The 23,910-nt window shown below is 39.3% G+C and overlaps 1 protein-coding gene across 1 annotated transcript in view; it reads right to left on the minus strand.

The window, feature by feature from the left end:
- Positions 1–23,910, minus strand: part of LOC108031523 (heparan-sulfate 6-O-sulfotransferase 2) — an 83,706-nt gene that overhangs the window by 54,799 nt on the left and 4,997 nt on the right. The gene's annotated exons all lie outside the window — the stretch shown is intronic.

The following is a 23,910-nucleotide window of genomic DNA, read 5'->3' on the forward strand; positions in this document are numbered from 1 at the left end:
TCCTACTCTGTCCCGCTGCCACATTATGTATTATAAATGCATAAACATTATGCCTGACGTTTACTTAATGCTCGCATAACTCGAGCGCTGGAAAAACTTTTCAATAATTACTGGGAAAAACATCACAGAGGCAAAGCCACCTAAACAGGTGTGGTTTAAGTAGGCGGAAAAGTTTGCATGGGCGTCTGGAAAGAAATGGGCGCAGTTTTCAATTAGGTTGGTAGTGTATACATAAATTATAATAAGGTTTAAAACTGAAGAAAACTTAGAAATTTTATAGCAATCTCAGCGTCAATTTAAAAAAAATAGTTAATTGATACACTTATTATTCGAAACTATATACTTAATTTTAAAATACATTTTTCTAAATTAATTCAAGTGGTAAAATAAAAATTTCTTGAAAAAGTTGGTTGAAACACATAAAAAAAATTTGAAAATGTAAAAAAAATCATAAATGAATGCAAGAAGTATTAAAAAAGCCAAATAAGTCATAACTAAATTAAAATTCACATCGAAATTGTAAGACAAATAACTTCTTAGAGATTAACAAACAACTCCCTTAATGCAAATTAGAGTACCCTCATAAATACAAATATAAATAGCAAATACAATGGGTGCGCAGTAGGAAAGGATTCCATTTATTTCATTAAAGCCGCTTTGCAGAAACACTCAAAGGTATTATAATTTTCAATTCCAGGCGGCGAGCCTCTCCTCCACCAGCGGCCTTTTATGAGATGAGCAACGGCGAGAAGTCAACGAGGCAGGGTCTTATCCGCCACCATCTCCTCTAGCGCCTGTGTACATACGTATATAAGAAAATATCTCGCCCGCTTTTAAGCCCGTCAAAGCCAGTGAAATTACCTTGTTAATACGCATAAAAATGCTGTAACAAGCGAGAGAGAAGAGACTTCTGGATCCCACTTTGAACCCAGAAAGCTGGGGAATCCCCTATGAGACGGCTTTGCCGTCAGCGACAAAAACACAATCAGATTAAAAAACAATGCAAAAAGAGCCAAGTTTTCTTTTTCATTTGCCGTAACGCACAGCAGTTTTAATCCGCTTTTAATTGCCTGAAATCCAATTGGCGACCTACATAGCAACCTGGTTCATAGTTGCTCTTATCCCCCTCCTCCTTTTACCCCATCATCATCCTCTTCCGATCCCAAACCCGTACACCCACAATCCGTAACCCGTAAAATGGACAAGCAATTAGTAGAGTAAAAAACGGAGAAACTAGTTTGTTGAACTGCCGGTGCAGGTGGAGATGGGGTCAAATAAAAACTTTTATTTGCAGTCCAGGGAGGTGGTAAACTCCAAAAGTAGGCAACAAAAAGTGTTTCACTTAACCGCCAATGATGAAATTGCCCTGGCCACAAAATGTTTTATTAAATTTGCTAATTTAGTTAATTCATTCTCCGATTGGCAGTTAGCCAAGTTGTATTTTAAATTGGATTGTTTCAGAATCCTTTCAAGTAAACACTTTTAATTGTATTTACGGCGGAGTGCTGGCAATAAGAAAAGGAAATATAATAGAAATGGACGGCGGAAACCGCAATATTGTTATTACTAAATTTCTGTCGCAAGAAAACACAATTTCTACCTCAAGTCACGGGTTTTTCTTACCTGTTTTGGATGTCAGTTGGCTTTGTTGACTCTTCTGCCTGCCTGCGCCTGACGTTATTCACCGGAAGGATACATTTATTTGGCTGTTTTTCATACCAGCTGGCCAGCGCCCTCGTAATTGTCTTGACTTTACTGGATTCAACCTGGTTTGGCTGTCATATTTCGTTTTCCACCAAGCTGCCAAAACCGCGAAATTCTAATTGGTATTGAGTTTTGACAGGTGCCCCAGGAAGCTATCCCCTTCTTTAAACTGTCACGCGAATAAGCCAATAAAATGTCAGATGTTTTACATATATTTCTTTAAATTGTAAGTGAAACAATTATTTTCAAACAAGAAATCCTTGAAATCTTAAAAAAAATCCTAAATTCATTAAGGTAAAGGTAATTTTTGGAGAACGGCCTTTCCTCAATTTATCCTCCAAAAAGGTATCCCTAAGATGTAGGCACCTTCAACTAGTTCACCTCCAGCACATAGACTAAATTCAAAGTCATTTACAACTTGCGATCCTGGGCAACGCCAACTAACCCGCACAAATTTATTATGGTCTAGTCTATGGGCGTCGTCCGGCGTGAGAATGAAGATAATAAATTCCCGCACTAAAACCTGAGCGACATTCAACAAAATAATTACCAGCATATTTCGAATGTCTCACGGGGAGCAGCGAGCCATAATTTATCATTTTGCCCCAGCTGTGGGCGAACCAGTGGGTGGTCGTGTGGAGAAGAGGAACTCATTTCATAACTCAAAAGCCTCGAGAGTCATTTATAAGGCTGGGAAGGCAAAAAGTCTTTTCCCGCCCAGGGGAATGGTAGACTTTGACTTGAACTTGTTATTTAACACTTTTCAGGCGAGGCGTACAACTGACAATTGGGCGTGGTCAGGGCATATATAGCACATATAATCATGGGAATGCACATGAAGGAGGGGGACTCCTCCGAAAAGGATGGATGGTCCAACATGCACGGACACTTGAGACAGTACGGACTCTCCAAAGTACTCGACGGGATATTCCGTTTGAAGTGCGAATAGTTTAGGCAAGCATTCGTCTATTTCCCATTATGTGTGTGCTGCTGTGTGTTGCTCGGTGTCAGTGCTCTCAGTTAAGCATGGCAAACACGTATTTAGTAATTAATTACACTTGTGTCTGAGAGTTAGACAGGGAGGTCGGGGCGAAAGACCACGACTTCTAGACTCTCGGTTTGACATGTGATTATGCGCTTTTAGCATCTGTTTTCAAATTGGTACTGCTATGCACAGGTGCTGTCGGTTGGCATCTGTGCACTTTGGGATTCTGCAATCGTCTCAAAGGGAAATCGGTTGTAAAACGTTTAACTATTCACATATAAAGCTTATGAGTATCTTAACACATCAACTATAATTTAATAGAAATCGCCTAGAAAGATGTCTGAGAGTATGCAGTGGAAAAATATCCAGAACAAAATATTGAAGCATACTTTTAGGTACATTAAAAAAAGTTTTACATATTTTTGTGAAATCCTTAACAATAGTTTGTTTTTTTTTTATATTTCAAATTGTTTTAAATATTTGAAACCCATTATAAGCAAACTTCACCCTATCTTAAGCTTGTTTTACCCAAATTTTGTAAGTCAAATCCATTTTCAAGATTGCAACCATTTTTTAGAAGAATTCGAAAATGTTGCCTCACAAAGTAAGCAACATAAAGTCTGCGCAGAAACTTTCTAACTTTTGGAAACTTTAATGAATGCAACACAGGTACCTTACCTCCCTTCACTACCTTATTGCGCTTCAGTTGCTCTCTCCGTTTTTGGCACACATAAATTGGCAAAGAAAAACCAGGATAAATTCTTCCTGCTTAGCGAGTTTTTAGCTTAAAGCGTTTTCACATGATTTGGCGGGGAACCCTAAAAAAGTGAGTAAAAATAGGGTGTTGTAAGGCGGAGCCTTGTTTGCTTTTTGGCTGCTGCTATTTTCCTCCACCATTATTTAACTTTCAGCTCTGTGTTTTCTTTATTCCTCCTACTTGTTACATCTGTCAGCTGCACACCTTTCTTGGTGTAACATGAACACATGCATATTAAATGGATAAAAGTCGGAAGTTAATAAAATCCCCTTTTAACGCGAAAGTAAACGAAACTTTTGTAGCCCCTCATAATTGTTTTAAACACTCCTGGTTGAATTATTTCCCCCTTGCATTTCTTAATTTAACGCCTAATTTGATCTGCTTTAAGTCTGTCTTTGATGTCCCTTTAAACTTTGTTTGCCCTTGTCTTATGCAAACCAATATTCCCATTGAATACTTTCATTTTCCGGCTCAGTTTTAATTGAATAAAACATGAAATTGTGCTTCAGCCTCACAGCTTACGGAAATTGTGCAATTAACTTGATTGAAATTGTAATTACAATTAGCATAAAAGTTTCTTATGATTCTTGTTTGACTTGTTTGGAAATTGGGCAAAGGCTTGACAACACTTTGCTATTACAACAATTTTATTACCCGGCCATTATAGACGCCTTAGGGATTTATTTTTCGAATTCTTTGCTTTGATTTCATTGAAATTGAAAGGCAGAAGTGACCTGTAAGAGGATTTATGTTTAAAACTCAGCTTGTCTCCAGAGTTCAGAGAGTTCATTTGACATCAGCTTAAGTTACTGTTTCTTGAATTTTTGCAACATGGTTGCAGATGTGACCGCAGCTTGCCCCGAAAACTTTTGCAACTCGTCAACAAGTGCAAAGTGAGAGACGTGCCAGCAATGCAGCTGGAGGAACAAACAAAAGCTGGAAAACAACCACCGACCATCCACTGGCAATCGCCACCCCCTTAAGGGACAAGAACAAATGGATAGCTTTCCCCACATTATAAATTTTTGGACACCCACTGCCTTCACTAAACAAAAGAGACTGGGTTGAGGAACTGGGGCCTTGAATCATTCTCGGCCGCGTGGCCTTATTGGCTCATTAGTAAATGAACTGTAAATGGTCGGCAAAGCCTGTCAAATGATACCAACCTGGCCTCAAATGTTATCGCAACCCGTCTGTCTACCTCCTGGCCCCACATTAACCATAATCCCCCATTTATTTGTTTTCAATCAACTTAATCATTTGTAATGGACCCTGGCTTGAGGGTAGACAATAGGCTTGTTAGGGTTTCAAGTTACCAAAATGTGAAGGGTATTAATTGCCAAAATGTCTGAAAATATAAATTATTAATTTAAAGTATTTCTAAAGAGGTTTGGGATATAAAAAATTGGTATGTTGATTGATTTCAAAAATGTTTGGTGTTGTACATTTTTATTATAAAAAAAATCATCATGTTTTAGCCCCAAGGGTTCACTGACCTCGAAACGCAGGACCTCCTGCACCATGAACTCCACGAATTTGTTGACAAGTTGCCATTTGACCAATTAGCCAATAATTTCAGCTTGGGTGTATATTTATAAAACAAACAGCGAACGGCACATCGCGTGGTCAAAGCCAAAATACACACATCATGTAAGCCCACTCCTGTGATTTCGCTAATATGGATGCATGGACTTGACATAATAACAAGATTAAGGCTTTGAACTCAAACACACTCGGGGTCTTGCCTTATTGGAGGTAATTGCAGTAATCAAAGTGAGAGACAGCGTGGGCAATGTTGTGTAAATGGGGAATTGTAAAGTGACCTTGTAATTGGCACTTCTCATGGCAATTATTAGGCAATACTAATTTAAAATCGTCTTGAAAACTATGTGAAAAGGAAGTGGGACTTCTGATTAAAGGTTAGTCCTCGTTAAAACGAACTCTATTTTAATATAACTTTCAATTTGATGGTCGTTATGGCAATGCAATTCTAAATTATAACTGCCAACTACCATAAAACCCGGTATTACATACATACAACCGCTTTTCTAAACACTTTATAGTACTAAAATGGCGCTCGAAATGGCAAACATAACCGTATCCGAGGACACATAACAACTTCCGAGGACGGAAAGGTACTGACGTGCTCGCACGGAGGTCAGGGGTCATGTCATATTGTCGATTGCCGACTGGACCCCAGCGATTTAGCCAACTAACCTGATAGACGCGCGTGCCCACCTTCCTGTCCCAAACTCATGAAAACTTTTCGCGCGCTATCGAGTTTCAGATAAAACGCGAGTGAAGCGGGCGAAAAAAAGACATAAAACGCGGGACACGTTAAGTGCAACCATGGATTGGTCTAGTCCACATCCATGTGGCGTCATTAACGTGGCAACACGTTATTGTTTGACGGCCGGCGAGGGGGAGGAGGAGCGGTGGCATGTGGCAGGTGGCAGGTGGGGCCCGGCATTAGAGGCGACGGAATAACCACACAAAATGGTGTGGACTGTAGAAAGCTGGGGATGCGCGCTTTATATTCGCCATTTACGTGTTGAACATGGAATTTAATTTCTTCGGTAATTAATTGCAATCGTGTTGGCATTAGGTTTAATGCTCTAATTGGGCAGATGTTTGTCCGCTCACCCACGTGTGTGTGTGTGTGTGGGGATGTGTGTTTAATGGGGTGTCCGTGGCTGGGTGTGCGTGCCTCCACGTCAAATTGTTTGACTTTGGCTTCGCCATTTTATTTGTCAAGTCGGTGGACATTAAGATGAAATGCAATGCTCGCCCAATTGATTTTATGATTTGCTTAATTGTGTCGGCACTTAGCCACATTACTGGGTTTGTCTCCTCAGCTGAAATTAATTTCGGTGTCAACGCGTTTTCCTTGCGCACAGCGGGTAATGATTAACGGAAACTGCAATTTAATTTCATTAAGGTGCTTAGAAGTTGGACCAACTTTCCGGAATATATTTATTATTTTGATTAAAATATAATGGTCATTACACGCAAAAAAAAGTTAGACTAAAGGTCTATATATATATATATATAAGTATTATTAAATTTTTGGGTCTTAACTAAATGCATATTTTCTCTCACCATTTTAAGATGTTCAATTACTGAAAACTCATAGCTCACCTGAAAAGAGATAAGAAAACACACATTAAAGAAAAATATTTTCACTCATCAAATCTGGTTTATGTATTCTAAATATTAAAAGGGGAAAGAAAAATTCAGCAAGGGTCACTTTTCTTGGTCCGTCTCAAAGGCGAGTAAACTGAGAAAACCCGAAAAGCCTATTAGAACTCACACGCACAGTAATAAAGGGGCCAAAGGGATGCCCGAAAAGAAAACGGAGAAAATGAGATTGGGAAAAGTTCCCGAAACAAATACTGGGGGAAAGACCCCAAGAAGACCCTTATTATTTTTCATGCATCTTTTTTTAGCAGGCGCTAACGTTAGCACACGTTTGCCCTAAAAGAAACGCCAGGGGGCGCCACTCATTTAAGTCCACAAAGTACATTTTAAGGACCTTGTTGGGGTCTTTTCTTTAATTATATGGTAATTACAAAAATAATTTATTTACTTAAGTGTACTTTTGGACAACTGAGAGACATTTTCTTATCTCATAAAAATAAAGTTTAGTTAAAGATCCATAGTGATTGAATAAAAACTAAGAAAGAAGTACAAATTTACCCATCATACTTAATAATAGACAACCAATAATTTGGTATAGTACAATCTTAGAACATTATGCTTTTAATGTTTCGTTGAAGTTCCAGTTCACCTCTTAAGTAGACAACAATGCTGCTCGTGCCACGTCATTAATGCGAAAAGAGTGTCAAAACACACAAAGACCTTCCTAAGCCTTCCCCTTGGAAAACCCAAAAACCCTTGGGTAAGGTAAGAAAAGCGTGAAAGAAAAGCAAAATGCTACACGTGCCAACTTCAGCGGAATCGTCAACGCGAACATCGACGTCGACGCCAACGCACTTGACGGAAAATTTGGCAAGAGCTGTAAAATGGCTGCAATGTGTCTTTGGCCTAAGTACACAAGAAGAAAGAAAACCGACATATAAAAAATTATAACAAATTGTTTTCAAAGAGAGCACTGAAAATAATCAAATCAATCGATCAACATTGAAGTCCCTTTTAAACGAAGTATGACTATCCATTATTGCTGCATTCTTTTAGGCGGTTAAAATTACAACACAAGGTTATTTCAAAACACCAGTTTTTTTAGAGGAACCTCCAAAAAAAAGTAAAACATATTTTTAAATTACTTATCTTATCTTAATCATTTTATTTAAAGAATTTTACGCTTTCCATTAACATTAAAATCTAAAAATCTCAGTTTTTAACTATTTTTTGTTATATAAATTAATTGAAATATATTTCTTTTACTTTCTTTCAAAAATCTAATTTGTACATAACATTTTATATGTTGCTGGGCATATTTTTACGAGTGCATCAGTAGCAAAATCAGCAGCCAAAGCAGGCACGGCATGAAATTAGAGGAAAGTAGCTAGAAAAGGATGCTCTGTGGCAATGGCCTGTGGTCCCCGGCCTGCCAGCTACTTTATGCCCTCCGTGCTTCCTGTGCCATGTCGGTTGACCGCAAAATTAAATTACAAGAAAACCCCAAACGAACAACATGGCCAAAAAATAAAATAAAACAGGAAAAACGAACGAGCTGTACCCAAAAACAACGAGCAATAACACGGCCAACTAGGGGAAGAAGAAACGGATTTAAAACGTTGAAGTAGGACAGCCAAAGTCGAAACAATAACCAAACTAGAGGCAACGGCAGCGGAAGACCCAGCCCCGGAATGACAGGACAGGACAGTCCAAAGTTGGGAACTGTTTCCGCCGAACATGGTAATTACGTGTGTCCATGCCGAACTGACCCCTTACACGTCATCACAACTGACGAGGCCATTAGTCCGATTTTGGTTTCGGGTTTTTGATTCACTCGCCCCACCCCCTCCAAGCCGCTCAATTAGCAATTAGTTTTATTTCAATTCAGTTTACTTAAGTACGCAATCCCGACCTTACCCCGCCAGAGCAGCAAAAATGGGGATTTATCTAACTTTTCCAAGTACTTAAGAGCTTAAGGTAGAAAAGTTTTTTGGGGTCTTCAGTTTTTGCCTTTCATTTGGGTTTTTTGGGTCACAGCTTTGTCAAATGGCTTGTAAGGGTTGTCGGCCAGGTTGGCAGAAAACAAGTTCAAAGGTATTTTCGCTTGGGCTTAGAACCTTAATTAGAAAATAAAATGGAAAAATTAAGTTAATGATTGAATGGGTTCACAGTACCCCGTTTGGCATATAAAGCATACACTTTGGGGAGGCCTTTAATTCGGACTAATAAGTAGTTTCTTAAATTGCTAAGGACTAGGGATATAACCATAAACTAAAATAGTAAGATGCCTATATAAATATTATAAGTACTTAAGCGACAGAGCTAAATAACCATCCAATTTAAATCTTCAGCTTTAACTCTTCAAAACTGTCTGAGCACTCCCTAATTGAGTGCGTCCTTATAGAAGTATCCGAATGGCAAGTCATCGGCAGCCAACACCCTAAACACAATCCCATAAACATAAACTCCTCCATATGTAGATGTACAAAAAGACGTAGAAAATCCTCCAGTTAGCCTTTGTCATCGTCAGAATGGGAGCTGTGGAGTCGGGAGTGTCGGCGCCATCAGCAGAAAAAAGCTGCCACATTGTCGCCAATAATTCAACGACAACGTCGGCGGTCATAAACGAAATGATTTATTAGCTGGAGAAGGCGACAGATATGAGATCCCGAGTCCAAACCAAACCAACTGAACTCAACAAGCCGCTTAACGCGTCCCCACGCCCCTATATCATCTCCCATATGTATAGATGGTTCGATGCTATCAATGCATATCGCAGATATAAATTATGATTTGCAATCGGCAAGGCAAAGCGAAATGTGGCAAGAAGTACGAGATATAATTAATGACATTGTGGCGATGTTGTGAGTTGGTGTTTTGTTTAGTTATCTCATTACTGGCTTTTATTCCCCTTTTTTCTGGCTTTGTCAACCCGTCAGCTTGTCTCCCCGTCTGTCTAGTCCGCGTGACGTTTTTATCGCCACAACAGTTTGCATATGCTTAACACATTTTCGCTTTGCGACCGCTGTTATTTGAGATTTCTAGCCAACTTTTATTCGATTTTAATGAGTGGAAGCGAAAAATCTGGCGCCAGCATAAATTGTACACGGATGTTTGATTTTTTGTCCTCTCTGTATTGCGCCTGTGCGCACAACATGGAATGAAAAACAAAAGCTTTGTTGCTGATTCTCAATGGCCGTTGGAGTGGAAAATGCACAATGGTGACTACATCTGTTTAACGCAAAATAAATAATTAATTTGGTTATCAATTATATTATCAAACCGCCCTCATATTTTCGTCTAATTTAATCACAACATTGAAATATGCTTTCAATTGGCAAGTGCGCAATATTTTGTGTTTACCATTGAATAAGCATATTATTTGGTTATCAATTATATAAACAAACAAGCTTTTGTTATTTGACTAATATAATTACGCCATTTGGAAGAGCAAGTTACTCGGCTTATTTTCTGCACTTTAGTTTGAATATTTATGAGCTAATGAAGGTCGTTCATGCCTCGGTTCTGGAACCATTTAATGGGCATTTCTTATCGCCAATTATCTGATAATAACCGAACACCATTTGCCAATTTGACTCTAGTTTGTTCCTCAACAAATTTGCACACTTATCGACTGCATAATTTACGGGCCGTCTAATTAACCCGACTCGCAACTAAAATTTGCACCCGAAAAGAATGTAAATAAGCCGCAATTATGGCTGCTGCTAATTGAGGCAAAAAGCCGAGGAGCAGACGCAGTTTGCGAGTGAATATTAAAGCCCAATGCGGAAACTGTGGCGCATTGTAAAGTAGGTAAACAACCCATGAATATTCCTGGGCCATTATAACAATTACTTGCACTTGCCCCTTCGCTGGCATGGCCCCAAAAATGAAAATAAAAATAAAGGAAAATGTGGAGTACAAAAAATTAACCAAAGAGTGGGCGAGAGGAGTGAGTGAGGCAAGTCAAACACTGAAATGTTGTTGGGGCAACCAAGGCGAAGGCGCTAAAAACCCGAACACACTTTTGTGGGTAATGGGCTTTGGCAAAGACCGCCTGTCGCCCCATTTTTCCATTTTCACCGCCACCGGCTTTCCTCCGCACCACGTGGCGTATGTGTAATATCGTGCGGTGCAAGTGCATGTTGACTTTGGTTCCCAGTGAGTGTAAGTGCGAACACACAATATGCACACAAACACCCTGTACACACTGACCTACATCGATGCCTCGGCTGAGGCCCGCATTTCCTACAAAAATGAATTTTCCTTACGCAATTCCTTTTTTCCCCATTTGGCTGTCGGTTGTCAGTCTTTTATTTGGCATTTTCCAACCCAATGGAGGTCAGGGTAAATCAAAAATAGAGAACAACAAGGCGAAACAACAAATTGCAGGCCTCAGCGAGTATTTAGTTAATGGAAATTATTAAAAATGAAAGCCCTCGCCGCAATAACTCAAGCGAAGGCAAAAGCCTGTGATGCAACTGCAATTTGTTTTCCCTTTCAGCAACCTCAAACCATCGCTTTTCAGCCCGTTTCCCCGTTTGACTGCCGAATTCACTGACTTGTAACAAAAAATATTAATTTTTTATTGCCGCTTTCATTTCTGAAAAAGAGGCGGATAATATTGAAAACGGGTTTCATTCTCGCGCAAATATTTGTGTTATGGTTTATTCTTATATTTCGTTTTTGACATGGCCAACTGTTTAAAAATGGATAAGCTCTGCTGTTTTTTATAAATTCACCTACCCGCATCCAAAAGATTGGCTTTCATTCTCAAATTGGTATTAAAGGGGTGGTAGAATACTTTTTTGTGAGAACATTTTCAACGGAAAATCAATTTAAGAACTACTCCTCTTTTCATTGAATTATGAATTTTTTGTGTGTCTAAAAGGGAATAAATTGAAGAAATTGTAACTACCGAAAATTCACCGAGCTTAATTTGCTTATCAATCAACCAGCAAAAATACAACTGAATTAGCTTAAAGTTGTAATATTAGATATTTTATCGAACCCTGTTTTTGTATAAAATTAAGCCAATATGAAGTAAACAAAAATCGAGTCATAAATATATTTGTTTATCCCAAACTAATGCTCAGTATAATATTTCTCCTGTATTAGTTAGTTAGATTTGATAACTAAAGTGTTTGTAAGTTCAAAGTATCAAATAAAATATACATAAGAGTTGTAGAAAATAACAAAAATGTTAGCCCAAACTAAAGCCTAGTTTTACCATCTCTCCTAAATTGTCCCGTATTGATAAAATCTATAGGCAGCTTTCCGCCCAAACAGAATCTTTGCCATGGATGGCAGTTAGCATTTTTGCTGCTGCCATCGTTTCGGCCAACTAAATTAGCCACATCCCATAGTCATGGCCTCTATCCGTGGCTATCGTGAACATATTTTAGCCGAAATTACTTAGAATATTTTCGTGTCTGCCGCGCCATGAAATGAAGCCTCGTGATTGCCATCAAAGGGATGGCGGGGATGGGGCCTGTTTGAGCCTGACAAAGACTGGAGGACTGAAAATTATCCCCTGAAAAAGCTTTTTGAACATTTTTCGAGGCAATTTCTATTTTTTGTTCGTCGGCGTCGTCTGTGCGGCTGTCGTAAACCAGGCGTAGGCTATTAATTTTATCACCGGGCCAGGTAGAAAAGTCCTGGACCAAAATCGGGCTGCCGCATGCCGTTCACAGGATTCCGGATGGGGTGGATAATTTTAATAAAATTTTCGTACTCGAAGCGTAGAGCTGAAGCTTTTCATAATGTACATTTTATGCTGATTCAATGTTTTCTTCATTTATTTCGGCTTTTTTTTTTAATTTTTGGAGTGTGTGAGCGAGTGGCCCAGATTTAAGTTAGGCGTTGCGTTAAATTAAAGAGGGGCGGGGCGACAGAAATTTTCCAGGCTTATGTGCCGCCGCAGTCAATTCGTGTTGAATTTTATCAATCGTCGGGGGATAGCAGAACTTAAAGCATAAATCTCTTTTAGTACTTAAACTCCAACGGCTAAAGTATCCGAGGGATACATATTTGCCCCTCATAGCCGGCAAAAGTTATGAATATTGATAAGGTCGAGCAGAGGTGAACCAATCCTAGAAGGCCCACTGCTCCGTAATAAAGCGCCCTGCCAAGATTGAGTTTTCGCCTCATTTGGGATTACAACCCCACAAAGGCCACCCATCCTTATCTTAGGCTGAAAATTGCTTTTAATATTCAGTCGTAGAAAATTAGTTTTATGTGCCAAATGTTTCTGAAAAGGTGAAAGGTGAACGGAGCTCAGAGCTTCGGTTGTAATGAAACACAGCTGACGAAAAGGTGGGTCGCATGGCCAAATGGGCGATGTCGTACGGGTTAATTGAATTGCCCCACTGACGATGAAACGTGTGCCACTGATATGAAATTTCACGAAAGTGCGTGTAGTCTCAGGGAGGAAATATCCCAGATACGACTCTTAAGAAAGCTAAATGTTGTTTCTTATCGTCTGAATATTTTAATTGGTTGCCTAGATGTTTTAACTTTGGAGGAGACAGGATACGGAAAATGTTGGTTACCGTATACAAATTTTTAACTGCCGTAACTTTTTTGGAGTTTTTTGTGGTAATTAAGACTTTATGAAACTTGCTCTATTTCTGACTAACTGCATTATTTTTAAAAAGTCTCGGCAACGTAGAGTAAGACAGTATACAGCTCTGCATATTAAATCATGCTTAGATTGTCTTGACATATAAAAAAAGCCGTAATCATCTTTAATTTTTAACTTTTTTCTTAACACATATGCCATAAATATGAATAAACTAAAAATGTGAACAAGTAAATTAACTTAGTGGGTGGATAATATAATAATATTTTTATATTATATGAATACTTATAATAATATTTTCCATTTGAATTTTAAACTGATATTGTATTTCATTGATGTGACCCAGTTTCCAGTACCCACTTCCACGACACTGAACTCCTTCGAGAATCAACAGCTCCAGCTATTAAACGGCACCAATAAAATGTGTAAAATCATTATAAACTATGCAAAGCACTCAATTGAGCCAAGCAGCGAGTGGCTCCTCCACTTGGTAATTACTTGGATCCATTCCAGACTTTTCCCCGCCTCCGAGCACTTGGAGTAGTCAACTGAAGCTGAAGCAGCTGCAGCTGCACTTCAACACTTCCCAGGCATGCAAATAATAAAGAACTGAGGAGTGAACAAGAGGAACTGGGCAGGAGGAAAATGCAAGGAAAACGGGAGGAAACTGGCAGGAAAAGCGGGCAGGGGCAGGCAAACAAACATAAAGAACAATTACAGAAAAGCTTATCGGCAATTAAAGAAACGCGCCCCACGGAAGCCGAAGCCGCGTTGCGAATGCAAATTGTGGAAATGCAAACTCTTCAGTTCACTTCGGCCCCAGGTCAGTTCCCCTGAGTTCCCTCGAGGAGCTCTAATCACTTGCTGGCCATTAATTGTTGTACAAAATGCCTCCTTGGGCATGCAACACATGCGATAATTGTTGCAGTTTTTATGCAATTTAACGCACAGCTCGGCAACTTTTCAATTGTTGGCGACAATTTGCAGCTTTATGGCATAATTTATGCAACGTTAACGGGGCGGTGAGTACGGGTAGTTGTGATGTGACATGTCTGCTGGCAATTTGAATTAAGTGTAGTTAATGTTGACAAACGTCGTCTGTCCGGCCTGAGAACAATGTTTCCCAACAGCCCACCCATCTCTCCACGGAGTTCACTGGGGCGACTCGTCGGGGACAAATATATGTGCGTAGATACATCATCCATATCCCGTCGGTCCACCCGCAACCCCTATACCCATCTAACCCCCATTTGGAGCCCCTTAGATGCTGACAGCAAGATGGGGACCCACTGAAGTGGCATTCGCCCGGAGCAGACGGCCAAACATGATTGATGGATGCTCCGGACGACGAGTGCCAGATTAGGATAATCGACATTTGTATAATACAATTCCCCCCTCTGCCGAAGATCTGCGGGTTAAGTGAATTCGGGCGCAGCACAACTACGCAAATAGAATAAATATTAATAAAGTCAAGAGTTAACGGATGTGTGGCTGAACTAAGTGTAGTACGCCCAATAATGCTTGATTGATCGAATCGGTTGGTACATAGAACCGCCACTTATGACAAGAGTTCTCTTTGTTCTTACCATTTTATCAATCTACTAAGTGTTTCTTTCAAAATTTGTTTTTTTAGCGTTATAATCGAAATCGTATCTAAGGAATATTAAGGTAGGCAAGTAAAATCCAGTAAAAAGGCTTATATTTTTAAAGAAACCTTTCATTGGTTGTCTGTCTTTGAAATGTATCACTTTGATTTTACAGTTCACATAAAATGTAATCGGTGCAATTAGCCACACTTCATCACACATTTAGTTCAATTTAATGCAGGTCAATTAGGAAGATGATGCCCAGTAGGCATTTGTGCTAGTTTAGGAACTGCTGTTCAGAGCTTGATTCCAATTCAATTTGGATCTAATTGTTAAAACCAGTAAAGTTACTGAAACGTGTAAATGTTTACCAATTATAAACATTGAAAACACGCCTTCTCACAAATAATGCTAATTGTGGAGCATTTCCATAACTTCTTATATGTATGTTTTCCTCTCCAGACCCCTTCGGGTATTTTTGAGATATATATACACGCCCCTTTCGGCCTGAACAGTGATGGATAAATAGAAATCGATATTTCCTTCCTGAATCGACACCTTTCCGTTGTCGTTGCGGCAGATGATGTCCTTTCTGGTTGCACTTTCAGGTAGATAGGTGTACTCCACACACAATTGCCGAGCGCAAACACAGATATGGCCACAAAGAAGGTCCGGGAAAATCAATATAAACAAAGCCTAAGTCCCGGAAGGGTGTGTGTGCCAGGGTCTTCTTGCGGGGACTGCAAACAATGGCCACGTACCACAGGACACGGGCAGATCTTATCTGAACTCGGCCCGAAGAGGGGGGACGGAAAAGAACGTGTTAATAGATATTAGGCTGGTTGTTTGTTGGCCCTGTTCTGAGAACAGGAAATCGGGGCGTGACTGGAATTTATAAATATTCTTTTCAATTCCCCCGAATTTTTCGAAGCACATTAACCTGTGGTTCTCTTTTTTTGTGTAAATCAAAGTTGTTAATTTTATTAAACATATCCGTGTGTCGTCGGAATACATAATTTCTTGGTTATGAATTCCCCCAAAAGGGTCAGAACGATTAGGGCCTCAGTTGCGTCGATAGTTGTCAATTGGGCTCGGCTTCTATTCAATTTAAAACGCGCCACTTAAATGGAGTTCCTCTTGAAACCCGTGGCCGCACCGCCATCTCCGGGTTGTCGTCTATTTTCGTAGGCCACCAAAAGTGCATTGACATTGCCACATTGCTGAATTCATTGGCAGCCCATGCCAATTTTAATTCCTCCTTTCTGGCTCTGCTGTTGCGTTGTCTCATTTCTTTTTTACTTTTTTATTTTTTGTATTTTTATTTTCCCTGGGCCCGCATTCGTCCAGCTCTCAAGTGACGACAAACGACCGAATGCCAAATGCCAGGCCGTAGTCAACGGAGTCATCGGAGTCAGCTTCACTCTTCGTTCCACTAAACTGCCTCAAATGCCGCGTGACGCATAGAGACGATTTAATTCTTCTGCCCCTCGTTGAAATACTCTACCAAGGGGAGTATTTCAGATTCCAATGGTATCAGTAAAGAAATCATTTCCCTTAACCTTATCAGTTTTCTTAGAAAACTTTTTCGATTCTCAACATCTGGAAACAATCACTTTTAGCAAATCATAATCGGATAATTATTATAAACTTATAATTTTTATTCCTTCGTGTCTGATAAAAACCAGCTTGATTTACAGCCGTCAAAGGCCGGATCCACAGCTCTTAACAAAATAATCTCATATTATTTAACCACAATAGGGTATTTAAAACCTTCGTTCTCTTGCAGAACTTTCTTTTTCCCCTGCTTTTGTATATACTTTACATATTTTGCACGACTCCTGCGGGGTCTCAACGCCTCGTTGGCCGCCCATTTGTCCAGCTCTACGTCTCCACGCTCCGCAGTCCCCCACAAGCCCCACAGACCCCATCCCACTAGAATTTCCATCTCCATTTCCAGTTCCAGTAACCCCAGTACGCATTTTAAAACTGCTGCAACAACAAACACAGCGGAATTGCATTCATATTCATGTGACAATTTGCATGAGATACAATGAGGCCATAATATGAGTAGAAGTCACCATAGAACTTTGTTTTCTATGCTGAAAAAGCAATTTTTTCTAATTTATGTGCCCATTTAAATAAAACGAAAGCGGAGAATCAACTTTGCTGAATGGGCAAAGTTTTTGGCACCCAAACAAGAATTGCTTGTGTCGGATTAAAAAGAAATTCGTTTGTTTCAAGAATAAGTATTTATAAAAGATGACTGGTAGGAAATAATTATAATTAAAGCAGGAAGTGGGAAAAATACAGTGAGTCAAATTATTGATAATGATTACGAATATTTTCAATCCTCGAAACATGACAAAGTAAAATTTATTTTAATATACTATATTTTAAAATTAATATCAATAAAGAGGGATAATGAACAGAAGTGATAGCTTACTCTTAATTTTATTTAACACACAAAAACTCAACCAAATTCTGGTGAAATTCTCCCTAAATAAATATCTATAACTAAGGCACCCCGGATCCCATTACCTCAAATGCACTGCAGCATTGCCGACCATCAAAGATATGCCATACGCAAAACTATAATGTATTCCTCAGTTGAAAAGGAAAAATAAGAGAACAAGAAATAAGCAAGACAAAAAGAAGGACAGGAGCTGCTTCCGCTTGGTCTCAATTGCATTTCTGTGATCTCATGTGCGGTCCATGTTCGGTTTTTGGTCCGACTTAGGTCCCCTTGCCTCCGATTTTGTCAACATATGTTGAACATAATCACAAACAAGCAAGGGTATTACTTTAACACAAACATCATCGGAGCTGAAGGGAAGAACAAAAATCGGATGGACGGAGGAGAGGGACCCGAAATTCAATTTGCTGCATTTGGAATTTAATTTGAGGGGATTCGATGATTCGCTTTGAATCTCTTTCAGCTGTCTGGCGTCCTTTTGCTTTTGTATTGTTCTCGGCCACTTGAGCGGCTTATGCTAAATAGACAAACACATTTTTCTAACAATTCCCCTAAAAGTGTGGTGAATGTGTGGCATCTCGAAGCTGTCTAAGTGGCCCATTCGTTACGGGGCGTTGAAAGTTGGCTGCACTTTTTGAAGTTGCGATGATGAATTGAATTGAAGCGGTGGCAGACGGCAGCTGCTGATGGCCTGTCGGTCAAGATGAAAAGATGAGTGGCAAGTGCCATTGAACCATAACAGATAGCCAGATTTCGGAGAGATTTCTCCGAGATTCTCGGGATCCATTAATGGGTTGGGCCTATAAATACACTTGCGCATGGGTATCTAGCTGGGGAATCGTTTGATATTTCCATATAAATAGCCCTCGCTTCACACTATTGACAAATGCGCCGCTCCCTCGAAGTCCTCTCGGTCAGCTCGACTTCTCGAGACGATTTACGACTTCCGTGAAGCACTTTCAGTGGCCAGCAGTAGTATGCAATCGGCATTCACGGAGTGCCTCCGATTTAAATATACAAATCCTCCAGACTTCACCTAAATGTATAGAAGCCTGTGCGTGTTTGATATGCAGTCCATGTCTCGGATGTCTGCATTGATGGAAATTGCAAGGAGTATCCAATACGCCAGAAGAGATTTATAGTGAACCCTTCCTGGACTACACTTCCTCGGAAATAAATGCATTTTAAACTTAGGAGAGTGTTTAGAATCTTTTAAGAACTACGAAAGGATAGTATCTAAGAGGATTGATGGCTAACATATCTACATATGTAGATATATGAATATAGTGAATAGGTATTTAATTATAAGGTTATGAAGAAATATTAATATGGTAAAAACACCACCTAATTGAAAATATTTCTAACCAGTTATTGATAAAATATTGGCGAATGCAACTTTTCTTAAACCGAACTTAATTTAAACCTCAAGAATAATAAATTTGATATATCTTTTTTTTTTTAAAGTCGCGGTTTGTATCTAAGGAGTAACACTGTATCCTCAAACATATCACAAACAACTCTCGCACATTGGAAATGTGAGTTTAGGGGAGGGCATTGGGTTAAGAAAAAGAATGTGGGGAGCGATGGATTCGACATGGGATGTGGTGGTGGTGATGGTGATGGAAACCCACTGAAAATCTGTATGGGAGGTCCAAGGAGAAGCTAATCTGATTTATCAGTCTGAAAATAGATTTTGTGCCAAAAGAAAATCCAAAGAGGATAAGGAAAAGATATTCCAATGAAAATGAATGTTAAAGATTGAAGCGGAATGAGTTGCTTAAGAATTGAAATATGAATACTGGATGATTGGGCAATATTAAATAACAAGAAACCCCTCAATTAAATTAATAATTAAACCTCTTATCTCAGGACCTTCCCCCTGGCACACCACGACTAATTAAATTACTCCAGCGCTGCAGACACAATACTGTCATTAATTTCACCTAATTTGCTATGCCCCCCACTCGAAACGCTCCCAATTAATCACCTACATAAGCCCTTCATAAATCAAAAAGAAAAAACCCCATTAAGGATATCCACACTACTGGCGGGTGTATACTAAAGTATTTCTTGAGTTCAAGTGCTGGGAAACATCAAAAACATGTTTCGGTCAATAGCAATCCTCTTTTTTTACACTGCTACCATTTTTTGTTCACTTTGCTTGTCGCTTCCACTTGGGCAATTAATACGTGAGCAAACTGAAAAATATGTCAGAGTTGTGGGGGAGCGGATGCCGCTGAGGGGTGTCCCAAAGAAAGAGAAACGGCGTCTTGGCCAAGTGCAAAGCAATGTTCAAGTGCTGTATTGTTACCAAATAAAATAGTTTCAACAAAAAGTAACGAATAAGGCGTACCCAGTAGTCAACGACTTCTTTTAACTTATAAAATACGGTATACAAGTAAGATCTTCCCTTATAAGGAAACAAGTTTTGGTATAAGAGATATATAGATAGTAGGACATTTTATAATACATTCTATTCCCAATCTGATCCCCTTACTTTGTTTTTGGTATATAGTATAGTGGCCTTTCAACATCATACCCATAATAATACCCTGCACGACAGCGAAGCCACCATCATAACATTTAGAGTGTGCAAAACTTCAGATTGCTTCTCATCTTTGGGCTTCTGTATCCAACGGCTGCCGATGGATTATTTTTATCACAGCTCACAGAACCCCCCACATGAAGAACGAAACGAAGAAGTTGGACATGAAACGGGGAGGAATAATAGATAGAAACCATAAAGCGAGACGTTCTGCAATTGCGAAACCCGAACACGCCTCTCGCATTGTCGTACAACTTGATCTATATATATGCATGTACGGGGTAGACACAATAACAATGATTGTAATTATCACTGTCATTACGGCGATGACGATGATTGGGTTTAGTGTGCAGAATGAAATATAAGCATTTCACGCAGATCATAATGAATTGTTGGTTTTCCCTTTTTCTCCACTGCGCCTGTACTTAGAAAAGTATAGCATTGTCGAAAATCTGCTCATATTTCAGTCAACCAAGCGGAAATCCTTTATGCCCCACCGCTCACTCGTCAACCTACCCAGAATTTCCCCGAGCCCCGGGCCCCTCTTGGCCATATAATAAATACTAACGGTTTGCCTGGCTTTTCCAGCCAACTCACATCTTTGCAGCTCGTTAAATAGGCGACAGTCGAGAGTAAAGTTGCCCCCTTTCCCGCCTTTAGACACTCTGCACTCATTGTTAGTCCGTAGACTTTTTAGTTGCTTGGGTTGGGTTGCATTGTGTGAAAAGTTTTAATTGGATGCTTATTACACAAATTTGCTCGTTTTCTTTTCTGCACCATACATTTTTTATTGTTGCTGGACAGGAAAAAGTGAAAAGCAAGTGAGTTTTAATGTTTTATTACGGTTAATAAAGTTCAAAAATATCTATAAGCTTGCAAAGGATTAAATCACATTTACGTTTTTTATATCACATGTATTTGTTGGAAATATTTCTAAACGTTTATTGTATTTCTGATAAGTTTACACTGTGATAACTCTGTTTAAAGTAAAAATAGCATTTCATCGGTTGAATATTTTATCACGGAGACCTTGATAAACCCCTTAGTGGCACTAACTAAAAATTAATTATAATATTTATTAGGTATACAAATTTCTAAATACTACTAGGTATAAAGAGCATTTCATTAGTCGAATATTTTATCACCGAGAACCCAACAGACCCTTTAATGGCCTTTAATGGCACTGAGAAAATGCGACTCAAATTTCATTGTACCATTAATTTCTGCGCCGCAATGATAGTGCACCTTGCCTCCCTATCAGTCGCATTGCATAATGCTGAGCCCAAAAATAATCCAATTAGCCAGGACTTAAATGCACATGCTGCTGCAACGACGAAATAATGCCAATTAGTATTACAAAACGCTAATTGCATTTTACAAAACGTTTGAATTGAATTTCTAATTGCCAATTGCTGCGGCACAATGATTTCGCACATAAATGAATAATTCTAAATGGATTTCGAAACGCCCAAGAGTGGAAAAACAGACGGATGGAAATTTTGTAAAATGCCCGCGGCGCACATCTGTTGCCACCACTGATGAAAAGGAATTCTGCAAAAATATCACGAATCCATTCGAACAATTCAACGAGCAGTTTAGGCCATCATGCATTTAGATTTATTCCTGATTTCTGACACCACGCCGAATGGAATGCAGGAAAAATGGAAATGTAGAGGTTTATTGGGAAATAATTATGATTATGGGGCGAGTGCCGAACGCAAACGTTTGATCCGCTTTCATGAGCAGCCCTAAAGGCCTTTAAAGCCATATACATAGAGGGTTTGCTATCTACCTGCATTGCCATTTAAGATCATAAACGGCTATCAGTTTACGGCGCTTTCAAAACATAAGACCTCGCTGTGGAGACTCAATAAAAGGTTCAAAAAAGGAGTGGATGATGACCGCGAAATGCTCTTTAGAAGGGGTTTCGGAAGGTTTTCTTTGGGATGTGGAAAAATTACATCCTAATTGTAATTGTAATATATAATATATATATGTAATATATAATATAATGCAATATATCTTATAAATATTTGAGCAATCAGATTTAAAACTCTGAGAGTTTTATAAGGAATTAAAATGTAGATCAGGTTTTTTCTTTTTTATCAACTTGCACAGAGTTCTTGTTATCAATGCCTACTTTGTGTTATTTTTTCTTATTAAAAATCTAATATTTTGAAAACCAAATCCCCCCATAGGCACCTTACCCAAACTCGTACACCGAATTATAAGTCGCCGAGACAAAAATAAAACCTGTTTCTGGCGGCGAAAGAGAGGCAGACACAGCAAGCTGGGCTATCAAAAACTTTTATCACAAGAAAAGCTAAACCAGTCAACGGGTTTTTTGGGGCCTTTGTTGTTGGCTAATTTGTCCAGGGGTTTCGATACTCGAGACGCTGCATCCTTAGAGCTCTCCGAGCACCGATATCTGAGCATCTGATTTGCAGGCAGGCCATTTTTTGATCTTTTGCGCACGAATTAACTCCAAACAGGCGTGAATAATGCCCCGCTGATCGTTTGTCCTTTGTTTTTCGCGAATCTGGAAATTCATTTGCCCCAAAAAGAGGGGCCCACATTAAAGTGCCGCCGGACACCCGACACACTTGCCCCGGTTTTGTGCCCTTCGACAGGCTTTATGACATGTGCGGTTTGAGTTATGACCGGCTCTTGATTTTTGCGGCATGTGCGGTGCCTGAATTTCTTTCCTCGCATATTTCAGATGGCTGATAGTTTAATTGGTCTGGACTTTATGTGTTTTGCGGTTTTTGTTTGCCCTCGTCTTGTTTCTGGGCTGCTTTTATGCTCTTTTTGTTATTTTTTCTCCACCGGCTACTGGTCTTTGAATCGAGTGTAATGAAGACGTCACATGGCAGGCATATTAAGGCTAATTGATTATGCCAAAGTTCCTGAAAAAGTTAGGGCAGCTCGGAAACTTATCTCGATCGTGCAGCCCGAGACAATTAGGGGAATTCTCTGGGCGTTTATGGGCATTTGACACAAAAGGCCGCTGGAAATTATTAAGAAAACCCACACAAAGAGCCAGTCACACCATTTGAAACCATAAATTTCTTGGAGGGCTGTATTAAATCACATAATAAATCGTTTACACGATACAAAACAAAGAGTTAAGGTAATTGAGACATTTAAGACACAGCAGGGCCTCCCTTTCTCCAGAAAGCTTTAAAACAACTCCTAATCTGGTGACAAATCTGTTCAAATGTTTTACGAAATTCCCCATAAAATGCTCTCCGAATCTCCGAATCTATAAGTCCCACACTCAATTAAATTGATTAACGCTGCCATAAAAAGAGGACAATAAAATGCAGGCAGCAGCAAACAAATCTTGGCTAATAAAACGCATAAACAAAAACCAAAAATGTATTCATGGAGTGAACTTTTTACGACCCGAAAGCTGAAGCCAAAGTTTGGCACGTTCTAGCCGGTAACGACAAGTGTTTTGCAGTTTTAATGGAGACATAAAAACTGATATAAATACAGGAATTTCATATACTGTTTAGTGTGCATTCCCCTGTAATTTGGTAAACAAACCAAGCCCACAAAACAACACAAAAGTTGAAAAAACACATAGATATGTGGAAAAGGCGCCATAAAAACTAGAAACAAAACATTTTCATTGTGGATGGCGGGCACGGGTATAAATTTCGTAAAACAATTGGCCAGACAAAACCAAAAAACGTCATAAATAGTTTTCATTTCATTAGCTGCGCTTCGTGAATTGGCCCGAAACTCGAACAACCACTGCAACAAATATGAAAACTGAAAATGCAGGCGTAGTGAAATAATAAACACGGGTTTTGTTTACTCAATCAGGTAAACCAAAGAGTCAAAGTAGAAGAACTCACAAACAAAAACACACACCTGTAATTGAACTCTGGACCCTATTCGAAAATTGCGTAAACAACTACAGATCGGGCGTCACAACAATCACAAAATCCTCTCTAACCACAAATTATTTACAACTCAGAGATACTCAAACAACTCGAGCCACTCGAACAGGGGCATTTAATTAATGGCTTTTTATCGAGACTGAATAAATATTCGGTGATTTGAAATTTGCATAAATTGAAATAAATAAAACCGAATTAGAGAAAAATACAGCATTTAAAGCAGAGCTGCTGGCA

Source organism: Drosophila biarmipes, chromosome 3R, assembly GCF_025231255.1.
Source record: "Drosophila biarmipes strain raj3 chromosome 3R, RU_DBia_V1.1, whole genome shotgun sequence".
Taxonomy (NCBI): Eukaryota; Metazoa; Arthropoda; class Insecta; order Diptera; family Drosophilidae; genus Drosophila; species Drosophila biarmipes.